General features: G+C 35.4%; 1 long non-coding RNA gene across 5 annotated transcripts; it reads left to right on the top strand.

The window, feature by feature from the left end:
- The first annotated feature begins 5,811 nt into the window (after positions 1–5,811).
- Positions 5,812–12,518, top strand: LOC131315587 (uncharacterized). 5 transcript variants are annotated; one of them, XR_009196827.1, is made up of 7 exons: positions 5,812–6,346; positions 7,314–7,505; positions 8,570–8,693; positions 9,256–9,358; positions 9,455–9,559; positions 9,845–9,970; positions 12,004–12,512. It is a non-coding gene; the product is annotated as an uncharacterized LOC131315587 (long non-coding RNA). The 5 variants fall into 5 exon arrangements; XR_009196824.1 differs by having other exon boundaries at positions 7,314–7,513; positions 8,570–9,358; positions 12,004–12,518; XR_009196823.1 differs by having other exon boundaries at positions 8,570–9,358; positions 12,004–12,515.
- Positions 12,519–14,797: the final 2,279 nt, after the last annotated feature.

The raw sequence follows: 14,797 nt of genomic DNA, 5'->3' as shown, positions 1-14,797 counted from the left end.
AAATCATTTTACGGCGGCGAGTTCCGAAGCCGAACTCTTTGCCGGAAGGGGTTTCGCTTGTATGAAAATTATAGAAAGGTTCAGGTATAGTGAGTGCGAGGAGAGAGAGTTATAAATAATATTTGCCCTAAATCAACTTCCTTTATTATAAACAGTATACATATCTGTAATTACTAACTATAAAATAGATTAATTGGTGAGAAGATTACCAAAAGAGTTGTAGAAATTCTTCGGTGAAAACAAACGGAAACGAACGGAACCGGAACCGGTGGGAATCCGCAGGAGCCTCTATCTCCTTTACTAATCTTTTTCTCTTTGCTTTTATCTTTTAGATTGATTAATACTTATAATAGTAATATATATACCTCGGTGGGAAAGAAGTGAAACATATTAAGAAGACACCTGTTATTTCCTCATGACTCAGCATATTACGCGTTCCATTAACATGAATTTTGACCAAACGCGTTCGGATTTCAGTCTCCAAAAAATTCCAAAAATTCAACACAGACTAATAATAATTTAAGGGTCATGGTGGCAGTGTCGGATTTTTAAGGTAAAATCCCATCGTTGCATAACTCATACAGTGAGTCGGGTTCCCATTCGGACTACGTGATTAAACTACTACTACTTACTTCTTCTTTTTTTAAAGAAAAGTCGGGATTTAACAGAAACAATGCCGGCGAACAAACAGGCCTGAGCTGCTTCCGGAAAACCCCAATTCCATTCGAATTACTAAAACACACTAAAATCAACCATCTAATTAAGAGTAAAATACCGATAATTGCCTCAAGTCTTAAACTAAGAAAATAAAATACTGAAATTGGTTTTCATGTATTGAAATTTAGGAATTGGGCCATTAAAGTTAACTGATCTGTTGATTCTATTTGTTTTTGTGTATAATAAATTTATAATCATAGGAAATTAGAAATGAGTTGTAATATATAAAACTTTAGTCTAAATTATCTTGGCAGCGAAGGAAAACTAAATATTGCGATGGATCAATATTAGAAAAATAGTTGATTAAGGCTTCCATATTTATTTGGTGAATTATAATTAAATTATATATTTGTATAACTATAAATGTGTGTGTGTGTGTGTGTGTCTGTATATATATATATATATATATATATATATATATATATATATGATGTACTACATGGTTTGGATTGGTTTGGAACCACAATCTTGAACGTGAATCCACAAACTAAACCATATAAAGCGGTTTCTTATTTTTTTAAACCATGATCAAACCATATTACTAAAAAATCGAACCAAACCTTTCGGTTTGGATTGGTTTGGACTGGATTCGTGGTTTGACGGATTTTTTGCTCATCCCTATGGCCCTACATAATGGAATTCAAATTAAACTAAAAATTAAAATAGATCAAGAGTGTAGCTACAACCTTAATGAAGAGTAAAACAACTAACTACAATTATCTAAGGTAGAAAATGCAAGATTTGAACAATAACAATGAAGAACAATAGCAAGAGTAAGCAACAAGAAATGAAATCCTATTCTAGATCTGAAAAAGTGTTGTCCTACCTACCCTTTGATATTTGTGAGATAATGAGGTATTTATACAATCCCCTTTCTCTCTCACAAAATATCTCAAAATGCCCTAAAAATCTGTCACGAATCACATCGGTATCGATATAAGGGTTTCTTGTATCGATACCGAACAACTTTGAACAGTTCTTCTTGGCCACCGTAGCTTCTCGGTATCGATACACCAAAACGCTGTATCGATACTCATGGCTTCAAGCCCACTGGAATTTGCTTGCAAACTTGAGAAAAGACTACATTTTAAACCTTTCTTTTACCTTTCTTTACTTTACTTTATTTTTAATGAAAATAAAGAAGTATACCAAAAATTTGAGATTTCAATCCAATCAAAATGTTGACCCCCAGCTTTTAATGTAAAACAGAAAACAACACGTTTTTTTTTATAGAAGTAATGGCTCAAAATGACTTTGGTCTTCGAACAAAACCTTACAATTTTGAAGTTGCTCTTAAAAAAATCCAATGATTAATTACCGCCATTTTTTATCTCGAAAATCGATACTTTTTCGAAAAATCATTTTTCCATACTTAGACAGATTTTAAGAGACCGACAGTGTCTTCCTTGATTTCTCGTGTACTTGGACGCACTCGGACTATCCATGGCGTCAAAAACATGCTTTATTCAACGATTTACCTGAAAACATTAAAAACATACCTTACGTGCAATATTAAATAAAACACTAACTTTATAAACATAAATACGATAAAACTAAGGACTTAAGCACCAAGAATATGCATTATTGGGTGCTTATCATGGGTTTCACGAGATTTTTACTCAAATTTACAATATATATATTAAAACAAATGATCCCTTTAGTGAGGAGGACTTTTATTGCGACGAATACCAATGTTTGGTTGTGTGCGAGTAATTAATGTTTATACAAATATTTTTCACTACATTAGTACAAATAAATTTTCCAAAAAAAAGAAAAAAAGTAAAAGGAGAAGAAAGAAACATGGTAATGTTTGAACTTTATCAAGGATTTATTTTGTAAAGACCCGTATTAAATTTCAATAATTTCAGTGTTTAATAAATGCTTGAATTGCAAATTATGTGAATAAGTGATTTAAGGTCTCGATGATATTTTTTGGAAGAGTGGGGGGTTGTTGTAATAATGAGTAGTGGAGGGGTGATGGTGTAATATGTGTGTGGTGGTATATATGTGTGTGTATGTCAGGAGAGATAGAGAAATTCACAGTACTCTCGCTCTTAGCTCTCTCGGTTCTCTCCCTCTCCTGTCCGACTCACTTTCTCTCTTGCTCCCTTACTCACCCTCGAGTTTAATACTCCTCACACCCGCAAGAATCTACATCTATTTCACCTACAAATCGCATTCTTGAACTTGTACCCGTTTGATTGGGGCTCAGAGGAGGTGTTCTTGGTGGATTTAAAGTCTTGGAGAGCTAGGGCTTGCTTGGAATGCTTGGGTTCGGCTTTGATATTTGAGGTAGAGATTTTTCACTCATATTATATGTTTATGTGTTGATATGGTGCTCGAATTCGTGTTTGATCGTCCCGATTGGGTCTTAGTGAGTTCTGTCAAAATTCTGAAAATCTCTGTTTGAAACCATTTGGTATCGATACCATTTTGGCATGGTATCGATACCCCGCGTCTGTATTCATGCTAGTCAATTGGTATCGATACCAAGGGCCTTAAGGCAGATTTTCTTGTAATTTCAAACGGGAATAACTTATTCATCCGAACACCTTTTCATCTGAACACCATTTAGGGCATGTTATATATCGAAATTGATGTTCGAAGAGTCTACTTTTCAATGGTGCTGGTCTCGTAGTCCCGTTCTAAACCAATAAGATGTTATAGCCAAAATAAGACCGGTTCATTGTAAGGTTTCGTGCGGACTTTAGGAGTTGTATTGTGTTTGAACCTCACGTATGGTTTGGTACACATCTAGGCCTTCGAGGTAGACATATTTGTATACGTAGGACATTCATTTGAGCTTGATAATGCTAGAGATGAACACGAGAGACATTTTCTTATGTTTAATGCGTAATACATCACTTGCGTAGTGTGTAAGACATAATGAGTTAAGATGTAGAAATCTATGCATCGTTGAGAGTGAGTTCACTTCTATATGTGATAAGGGGATATGTGTGTGGTGACATAAGGAAATGATTATGTGATGGTAATGGGTTGATTGAAATGTGATTGTCTTGCTACTTCTATGTGATTGAATCTTGTTTTTGAATTCACCCTATGTGTTTGAGATAAATGGTCAGATGTAAAGTGTGTTAACGAAAAGGTGGTACGGTGACCTATATTGTCTGACATGAATTAGCTCCAGTAGTGAAAGAGGTACTTGTGGAGAGTAACGAGACTCCATTAATTGCCCGGAAAGGGCATTTGCTCATGACGTGAGATATTGGTTTGCAATGGTATATCCTACTCCTCTTAAATAAGAATCAGTTTCGCTTGGCTTTTCGCTTGGCTTTTTAAAGGGTGTTTTGGAGTTGGTGGTTGCGTGGCAGAAGGCAGAAGGAGGGGAGGGGAGGGGAGGGGGGGGGGGGGGGGGGACATTTGTCAATTTAGGCTCAATTTTGACAATTTTAGCCCTTATTGCTGGAGTGTTGTGCTTGCTCGGTCGTCTGGGATGGTCATTTTACGTTTGGAACATAGTGGGCTACGTGGCGCTGAAGAGAAACCCTCAGGCTTTCTCAACTCTTCCTTAATGATGAAAATATCATTGACGGGTATTAATTATCAAAATACGTCATGGACCGTCATTTTTCCTTTTTAGAATGCCTAAGGCCCAGGCCTCTTAGGCTGAGCCTTGGATATAGATATAGAATACAATGATGAATTTGTAAGGGTTTCTGACTGTCTGGTCCCGTTTGTGCATGTATTGGATATTTAGGCTCTTGTGCGTGTTATACCATTTTTGTCAAAACCATGTTTTCTTTACACTCACGCACTTTCAGTTTAGGAAAAGGAAAAATTATCCAATGCGGATGAAACATTACATTCTAATATACCAACTCATGCATCATTGGTTAATATTGCGGGACCCATCACTTTTTGTTTGTGATTTGATAAACAAATTGACATTTGTCATTTGACATTTGATGAGTTGTGGAGCATTATTTGAAAATTACCAAATTATATTTCTAATTATAATTTTTTCTCTCTTTGTAGAATTGTCATATATTTATACGTACATATATTTGTCCATACATATACATACATAAACATATAGGGGAGGGATCTAGGGACAAAATATTTGCCAAAACATTTGACACTAAATCATAGCCATCCATTTGGACGGCTGAGATTAAAAAGTAAAAGCCATTCTCAATCTCACGTGTTATCCCCCCCCTCTCTCTCTTTCTTCGCTACTCCCTCTAGGCTACTCCCCCATTCGATCAAACCAGTCACACTCTCTCTTCCCCTATTCAATCAAACCAGTCACACTTCAGTTGGGATAGGAAATCAAAGGACTATCAAAACGTGCAAACCCCTTGCAACATCCAGTGTATGATTACTGAGATCCCTTTCATCCATGTTCAACAGAAACATTGAAACCCAGTTTAACTTCTCCTGATAAATTCTTCCCCATTCAAAGAGACGGGAGAAAAAGATTAAGAAAATCCAACCCGATCCCATTTTTTTCTGCAGTCTTCAAAATTGTAGGGCACGGTTACAAATTTCCTAACTAACAGTCCGACAAGTAAATGGGTTATCAGCCTAACTTCTACCAGAAAAACCAAAATTCAACCAAGAAGTTCTACTAGATCTCTCTGTTATTTTTCTTTACATTATGTTTCTCTTACCATCCATTTTATTCAAATGAAGAAACAAGAAAATCAAGCCAATTAGAACAACAAACAGAGGGCACTCAGGCGGATTTCATTCGTCGTCGGATTTTAGGCGGATTTAATTCATCGGAGGTCGAAAGATCAGCAGTAGATGCTTGTTAACGGTGGGAGTTTTCCGTGGGAATGAACGTGAGGGAGTAACGGAGAGAGAGAGAGAGAGAGAGAGAGAGAGAGAGAGAGAGCGCGCGCGAAGGGGGGTGGGGGGGTGGGGGTGGGGGGTGCTACGTGAGATTGAGAATGGGAAAGAGAGAGTGTGGCTTTTAATTTTTAATCTCAGCCGTCCAAATTAATGGCTAGGATTTAGTGTCAAATATTTTGGCAAATGTTTTGTCCTTAGATCCCTCCCCATATATAGTTCATATCAATACACTTGTATATAAAAGAACCTAGCATGGTAAGCCAAGGCATGGTCTGAATTTACATTATTGCCCTCTGATATTTTCCTTTGCGTTTTGTTCTTGTGTGTTTGTGTTTGGTTCATCGGTTCTCCGACTTTCACTCATTCATGTTCTGGTTAGGGCTAGGTCCTCCGGCTTTTGCTCTCTAAATTGGTACTTCGTTTCCGGATTTCACTGTATTTTTGTACTTTTTGAACCGATTAATCTGTCCAACCTCATCATCACGGCACTGTTGTTACGGCACTGTGCAAATAGTTGCCCACATCAATACCGGAAATCCAGGTCCTTGAACGGCGCCGAATAAAATTTCCATTGCCCTCTATTTCTTTCACACAATCACTATCTATCTTCCTCTTGCTTGCCACATTTGTTTTCCTCAACGCACTACGCTAGCCAGACCTCAAGATGCCAATCCGAAGTTGGGCGGATTTGTTCAGCTTTTCAATCTGAAACCACTATTGTAATTGTTATTTCAAGCTTCAAACCAAACGCAGGATTTGTCATGGCTTAATTACTGTGTTGGTTAGGGCTACAACAAAGCAGCTTCGTGATTCGGTATGTTTTAGGTTTTCCATTTTGCGGAGGAATATTTACCTTAGTTTGTAATATCTATGATTTGTGTGGTATGGTAACAGAATTGTATGTTTAGCTCACTATTACTACTTCAAATGATCGATTTAGTGGATTAATCATCTCGCTATCGTGGTTGAATCCAACAACTCACTCAATTTTACAACATTTAATTAAATCATCAGGCTTACAAAAGTAGAAACCCTCCTTTACGATTGTCCCTGTGTTTATTTTCCAAAAAAATAGATTGCACCCTTTATTAATATCTAATGCCCTCTTTTTAGCCCTTTAACCTGCAAAGTTTAAAAAAATGAAGGCACATTCGTGGCCATCTCCAAAATAATCTTCAACAGCCAGAAGAATCACATGCATCCCCCGTTCCTGTCACACTGGACAACCAAACAACAGGCTCAGAATCTTTTGTTAACAATGAAAATAAGCAGAGTTGCGAATGGCTTAGAGATGAAATCATTAAATTGGTTTGGATTCTAAAATCTACAGCTACTGGCAATAAACTACTTACCAATGCATTAGAACAAAACAAAACATTGAGTCTTTTGCGCCAATGTGATCAAATGGTCCAAACTGAAATTGATGAAGCAAGAGGGCGCAATGTAGCACAATTTGAAAGAATTTCCCCGCAACATTGACGAAACCGAATTTGGAGAAAGTGGGAGTGCATCTACATGATGTCATTAGCATAATTGTTTTGCATGTTGCTTAGCAGATGAACCAAAGGATACAGAATGAATGTATTGTGATCACATATACTAAACTTTCCGCATATTGTCCACCATCTTCATGAAGTCCAAATAAGCTTTAATTTGTGGCCTCATATTGTAAGACTTGCTTATTTGTAATCAGATTGGATGATTTTATTCCTTTTTAATTGTTTACCATATTGATAACTTCGAATAGTAATCGCACCTTATGTTCTTAAAAACATTTACAGGTGGTTTAAATTTGCTATGGCTATGAGGATTGAAGATCAGTTGGCTTCTACTTGCCACAATTTTGTGCATATTCTACGCGTTCGAGATGGATACTTTCTTATCAATGAAAGGAACAAAGGTACAAAAGTGGGACAAGCAATGCGTGAGGATCATAGCATACGGTATTCCGCTGATTGGACTTTCATCAAGAGGTACTCAGGTGGAACAACTCTAGGAACTTCTACAATTGGCTGCGATCGATCTTGATATTTAATTGGCCCCCGCTTATGGACGGTTGGATTGGTCACGTGTTTAGTTTAGGTGCACGTAAGCTTTCCTGAACACCTGATTTATAACGGAAATGTCGAATACGGTGATACTATTACATTGTAGGCTCTGTTTGAGCAGCTATGGGTTTCAAAAGGAGGGGTTTAATAGTAGCATTCAACAAAAACAGCCTCAAATATTCCTCACTTGATGTACCCCTATCAAGTTTCTTAGTAATATTTTTCCGTTTCAAAAACAAAAGCAACCCCAATGTAGATTTGGTAGTGTGCTTAAGAACTTTCTTTGAGAGCTTTGTCACAAGTGACTTCGTGTCAATGATTGTGGTTAGAGCATTTCCAGTCCTTATACTTTTACTCCAACTTGAGTACAAACTTTATTTGTTATCCGATGGACAAACTCAAATTTTGGCACAAACATGAGTAAAAGCCAAAAGGTACATTAATGACATGGTTGTAAATTTGAGAGGAGAAATAGCATTGCAAAATTAGAATAAAAATACAAGTCTCCTTTGATTTGTATAACAATTTGAGTAAAACTTAATTTGGTGTAGGTTTGAGTAGGTTTGAGTTAAAGAGTGGAGTGGGTTTTAAGGGGGTTTTACTCAAATTTTGAGTTTTGAGTTAAGAAATTGGTAAGGGCTAGAGAGGCTCTTATACAGTGATACTATTACATTTTGGTCTCTGTTCTATAGCCATGGGTTCCAAATGGTCTTGATTTTAGTAGTCGACAACAATAGTTCCAGTCAAGATTTGGTTGTATGCATGAGAATATACTTTGAGAGCTTAGTCACGATGAACTTGAAATATCGATTCAGTTGGAGTGACTTCATGAACTGATGAAAGGATTGTAGTTATACACAATTGATAACTAGACTTCTATATTTTTGTTGGAGTTGAACATCGGGTCCATATACTTGAAATCTACATCTATCCACACGGAGCCTTTGAGTTTTGTTTCTCGATTCCCAGTTTATAGTTTTTTTATGTAGGTGCTCGGATTGGAGAGGTGAAGAGGGTTACAAAAGAGACCAATGTAGCAATGAGACTAAACTTGGATGGTTCGGGCATAGCTGATACACTGGGATCCTTTTTCTTGACCACATGTCGTTGGACGTCAATATCTCTCTCATGAATGACTTTTTTCTTTTTGATCCGCTCTCATGAATGACTATTTTCAATTTCTATGGTGATGTCTGTTTTGATGATATATTTTTTTCCTGAGAGTTTTGAACTTTTAACTCTATTTCAGTGGCAGGATGCATTCTTTAGGCAATTTAAGTAAGTTGCAAACATAATTGTCAAAGGTGCGCCTAGACACAAGGTGAGGCGATCTGAAAAAAGCAAGCAAAAAGTGACAAGGTGAGAAAAGCAAGCTTCTTTCAAATAAATCAAAAAAGCGCACTTTTTTCCAAAAAAACGCATGAAAAACGAGGTTTTTTTTTCTTTCCAAAAAAGTGCACATTACACAATTATTTTCAGAAATAATTTATTTTTCCGCATAGGTGCGCCTCTCTTCAAATAGGCATGCGCCTCACCTTGCTCCTCTCGCCCTAGGCCCAATAAAACTTTGCTCCTTGGTGCGCCTTTCGTCCTTGACAACTATGGTTGCAGATATTAATTTCCACAGGATAAGTGAAGGATAATGCTATATTTGGTTGTTTAGAAAGTTTAGGAGGGAGCTAAGAGAAGATACATTTCCATTCAATGTAGCCTTATTCAAAGATTTGGTCTAAAATGTCTCCGACCCAGTCATGTCCTCGTTGCTGAGGATTTAGAATGTGAAAATTTTAAAACTGCTGAGGATTTACTTGGTGTAATAGTTATCTACTGTGAGTTTTATGTGATGATTTCTGTGTTTTCTTTGGGTATATCAGCAACTTGCTTAGCATGGGTTATTTGACGTTCATGTAAAGGCTACTGGTGACATTCATATTGATGACCATCACACAAATGAAGATGTTGCCATTGACATTGGAACGGTAATCTAATTCTGGGTTTCTATTCAATTGACTTCTCGATTCTCCATGAAAGTAACAAGATGTAACATAAAAGTTGTGGTGGGAAACATTGCAGTTTCCATTTCTACTGAATTCCTTTCTAATTGGTAGGTTGAAGACAAGTACTAGAATTTCTGTTAAGATATTTTTTGGGTGTAATTTTGAGGATTTCTTTGAGTTTCAGTTATTGACTTTGTTTCTATTTCACATCATTCATTCTGGTGATACCTCATTTTTTAAGCGTTGAACTGTATGTGCTTATGCTAGGTACTTGAAAACTGGAAAGCAGCGCACTCATACATGTATACGAGTTCGAGTCTTAGAACTTAACTTTTTGGTTCATCCAGGCTTTGCAACACGGACTTGGTGATAGAAAAGGAATTAACCAGATTGGTGAGTTCTCAGCTCCACTCGATGAAGCACTAATTCATGTGTCACACTCACTGGTATGTTACCACACACGTGGTTTTTATTGTGTGTTCCTATAATTGGTACAGGGTTAGTAGTCTAAAGACCTAGCTGGTACTCTGTTCTCTTGGCCGCCAAGTGCTTTAGTGCATGGTAAATCACTTCGAGATAGCTAGCGATGGATGCTGAAACTTATGTTTGGTCACATGTTTTAGTTTGACAGAAAAGCCTATTGTGGCTCCGTGCATGGATTCTAATTGTTTAAACCTGGAAGTAACCCAGTATTTTAGGTATGCAACTTGATCTGAAAATCATATAGTAAGAGTTAAAAGCCAAAGGATTGGGAACAGTGTTCATTTTTCTGTAGGAAATTTTGAGCACTATATTTTTCCTATTGCCACTTTAAATGGTGCATGTATTCCATTTATGATGTCTCTATGATCGTTAAATGACTCAACTCACTGGATTTCACATGCCACTAAAGGCAGCTATGTAGGCTCGAAAAAATTGTATTTCTTTGAGTAAAAGAGTTTCTAAGAATCAGTAATAGAAGTAATAGAATCCATAAGAATACTGAGTCACTGACTGAGTTGAGAAGGAAGGAAAAGGAGAAAGGCAGAGGAAAAAAGCACAAAAAAGATAGGAAAGAAAAAGATACTGGACAACTCACTGGAGTTTACAACATGTCACTGAATCGTAAGGCTTAGAAGGCAGTTACATAGGTTTAGAAAATCTGTATTTATTTGAGTAGAAGAGTTTCTGAGCATTAGTAATCGAAGTAATAGAAGCCATATGAATAGTCACTTAGGTTTGAAGGAAGGAAAGGAGAAAGGTAGAGGAAAAAAACAGAAAAAGAAAGGAAAAAAAGAGAGGGGAAGATGAGACAAAATACACTAATTGGTGGGACAATGGAGGTTTCATGAGGTGATGAGTTCCTTAAACTATGGATACACTATCTTTGACAATGGAGCATAATTCAAAAGATACACTATCCTTTGTTCATACTGTATGTTTAGACTGCTAATAAAGGATAAATTGGGGAAGTGGAACAGATTAGATGTTCAATAGAATATGGCCATCGGATCTGTGCAATTGACCAAATTTATCTTATGTATATAGGGATACAATTTTGCACTTTTTTGAATTACTTAGTCATCTTCTATGTGTGCACCATTTGAAGACGTTGATTGCCCTTTAGAGCTCTCGTGTAGTCCTATTTTAAACTTAATTTGCTGCTAGAACTTTAATTGACCAAACTGTGGTGTTCTCACTTTCTTAATTGTATTGTACTATCCATATCTGAATTATTCTCTCTTTTATAAGCTAATAAGCAAATCTGAGTTCTTATCCTGGACTCGAAGATACATGAATGTCCCACTGAGAAGTTGCACATATTTTTCAACTTTAGAGGGTGATGAATTGGCGTGCAAAATTGGATATCAGCTCGTTGCAGTATGGTTCTTAAGCCAATTCCAATGTTCTTTTAATTAAGCGACTGTTCGTTTTATATATTACCAATTATCATCGGCCATACATGCTTTTCATCCATTTGTCAGTCTTCTATTGAAGCTAGAAACGCTTTTCAGGAAATGTCAAGAACAAATGTTTCTCTTGAATTTTCATAAGCTCAAAAGACCGTGTTTTAATTCCTAGGCAGAAATCATTGGGCATATAACTACAAATATAGTAACCAATTCCATGGTTTAGCAGTCGATTTGTTTGCTTAATTATAGGTTTGTATTTGTGCATCTATGTATTGTTTGCTAGGTTGTGTTTTGGTTGGAGTAAGATTGCTAGCCTCCTTCAAGTTTGGTAGATCTATGTGTTGTGGATTTTACATCCCAAGCTTTCGTTGTGAATGGTCTCTCATTTATGCATCTTTATTGATTTTTATTGCACTGAATTTTATGCTTAGGATTGAAGATGTCTAGATTCAGTAAGTTTGGTCATGATCCTACATTCCCCATTTGCATCCTCAAACATATCACATTGCTAATTTCTATCTGCTCTTTCCTCAGCTTAAAGAGCTTGTATTGAACCAACCTGAAGCATACGAGATTAAGATAGGAGATCAAGTTTTTCGACGACGAGGAAATCCTCCTTTTGAACTACTTCTCGAGAAGCACCAAAATGACACAGACAGTGGATAATGCCAGTCCCATAGAGGACAATGGATACCAGAAAGATGAGTTGTAGATTGCTTGAAATCCTTTTAGCATCCAAATCAAGAGATCTGAAGGATTATTTTGTGCAGTTCATCTTTTTGATAATACTGGTTTTCATTCCTTTCTAATCATCGTCATGAAATCGATACTTCAATTTCAAGAGTTTCTTAGAGAGTATTAAGTCATTGGATTTTGTTTCTGTGTTCTGGTCTTCGTTAAGTATGGCTCCATTCGGTCCATTTGATTATTTTTCAAATTATATTTCTATAATGGAATAGTTCATGTGTAGTCATATAAATAGATTACATTATGATTCATTATATTTCAATAAGCTCTTGCTATTTTTCTATTATCATCACTGCAAAACCAAAAACACTTCCATACTACCAATTAATCCAACGAGCACGTGAAATCGTGCGGAGCACGAGCATTAAACTAGTATAGTTAAAACTTTAAGCAATTATAACTTTTGTTGTGCATATCAATTTTGAAAATAAAAATATTTTTGAAACCTACTCGATGAGATATTTCAAATAAGATCCATTTTGAAGATGAAATTATTTATGCATAAAAAAGTTATTCTATACTCTTTTATTAAGAATTCACACCCTCCAAAATAAAAGAATTTACACCCCTCAAATGTAGAATTCATATCTCTTCGATACAATTTACACCCCAAAATAGAGAATTCACACCCCATATAATAAGGCAAATCATACCCTCTGTTATACACAATTCACACTCCTTAAACTCATTTTGTACACAATTCACACCCCTATACAACAACTCACATCATCTGTTATACACAATTCACCATTACCAACAATTCATGTCCCATATAACAGATAATTAGCACCACTTAACTTCTATTGTACACAATTCACACTCTTAAATGACACATTATTCAATATTTATACCAAAAATGCATAATTCACACTCTTGTTATACAATTCACACCCCCTATAACAGACAATTTACACCCATATAATTGATAATTTACACCGCCCTTAAATTGTGTACACGTAAAAAAAATTATTTACATCACTTAATGAATAATTCTTACCTCTTCTGAACAATTCACACTCTTAAAAATGAAAGAATTCACAACCCTCAAATGCAGAATTCATACATCCTCTATAGAGTTTACTTCTCAAAAAATACAAAATTCACACATCATATTCTACACAATTCACATTCTTTTAATATACGCAATTTACAACTACATACAATAATTCACACCCCCTATATCACATAATTCATACCTAAAAAAACAGACAATTCACACCCCTTTAAAACTCTTGTTGTACACAATTCACACTTATATAAAACAATTCACACTCTTGTTATACAAAATTCACATCCATATATAAAAATTCACACCATCTATAACAAACAAGTCACACTATAATTCACCCTAAAAAAAAACAACAATTCACACCCTTATTACAGACAAATATAACAGATAATTCACATCCAAAAAATCGACAATAATTCACAGATTCTATAACAGACAATTCACACCCTCTATAACAGACAATTCACAACCCCTATGACAGAATTCATAATTCACGCCCTCCGTAATAGATAATTTACACTACGTGTTATACACAATTCACATTCCCTTCTAACTAACAATTCACACCTTAAAAATGCATAATTCACACCACAAAAATTTAATTTTTTTTGCACATAATTTTATAGTCAATATGGATCTTATTTGATAGATCTCGTTGAGTAGATTCTAAAAATATAAATTTTACAAAAAACGAATATATATAATAAAAGATATTGTATTTTAAATTTTGTAATGCAAAAGATAATGTTCCATCTGCATGGGATAATTTTTCTATCCTAACATCAGCAAGAGTCCAGGTGCCAGGACCTATGCGGAGGGCAAATACAATAAAAAGTTTTTATGGGACAAAACTCTAAAAGCGGGGCCGATTGGAAATTTCCCGAATTTGGTAATCGTCCAAAACACGTGGATCTTACACGATCGACATGCTTCAAGTCCACTACTCAAGTTAAACAATTCTAGATACATGAGTCTAGATCTAGACACCTCTACTTGGGTTTACCAGCATTTTCCTATTATGAAAAGTTTAAGGATACAATATTAAAACAAAACTAATTGTGCCGAGAAAAAAAAAAAAAATTAATTGTGTCCGCAGTGGTTTGATGCATTTAAATTTACACTTATCGAATTGTTCCAAATGTAACAGTGATAAAAGATAATACGAGCATCCACAGTGATATAATCAAAATTAAAATATTGTTAAGATTAACAATATTTGCTCAAAAAAGAGCTCACAATGTAATTATCAAACTTAGCAATCTCTTAGTAACTCATCAAATTTTGACCATTGGATAATCAAAATTAGTAATTTTTTGCCAATAATCAAATTTAGTTGTCCCGATATTTTCTCAATCAAGTACACCATCAAAACACGAAAACCTTTTCTCTCTTCCATTTTCAACATATTTCTCAGAAAAATACTTTTAAAAAAAAGTTTCTATTTTTTTTTCAAAACTGTTTTTTTTGTGAATACTATTTTTTTATTAAAACTAATTTTCCCAAAACTGTTTTTTTTGTTGTTAATTTTTTAAAAAAAAACTGTTATTCAAAAAAAAAAAATTCAAAAACTAT

Source organism: Rhododendron vialii, chromosome 2a (assembly GCF_030253575.1).
Source record: "Rhododendron vialii isolate Sample 1 chromosome 2a, ASM3025357v1".
Taxonomy (NCBI): Eukaryota; Viridiplantae; Streptophyta; class Magnoliopsida; order Ericales; family Ericaceae; genus Rhododendron; species Rhododendron vialii.
The sequence above is the reverse complement of the archived record's forward strand: the minus strand, read 5'-3'. Positions and strand labels throughout refer to the sequence as shown.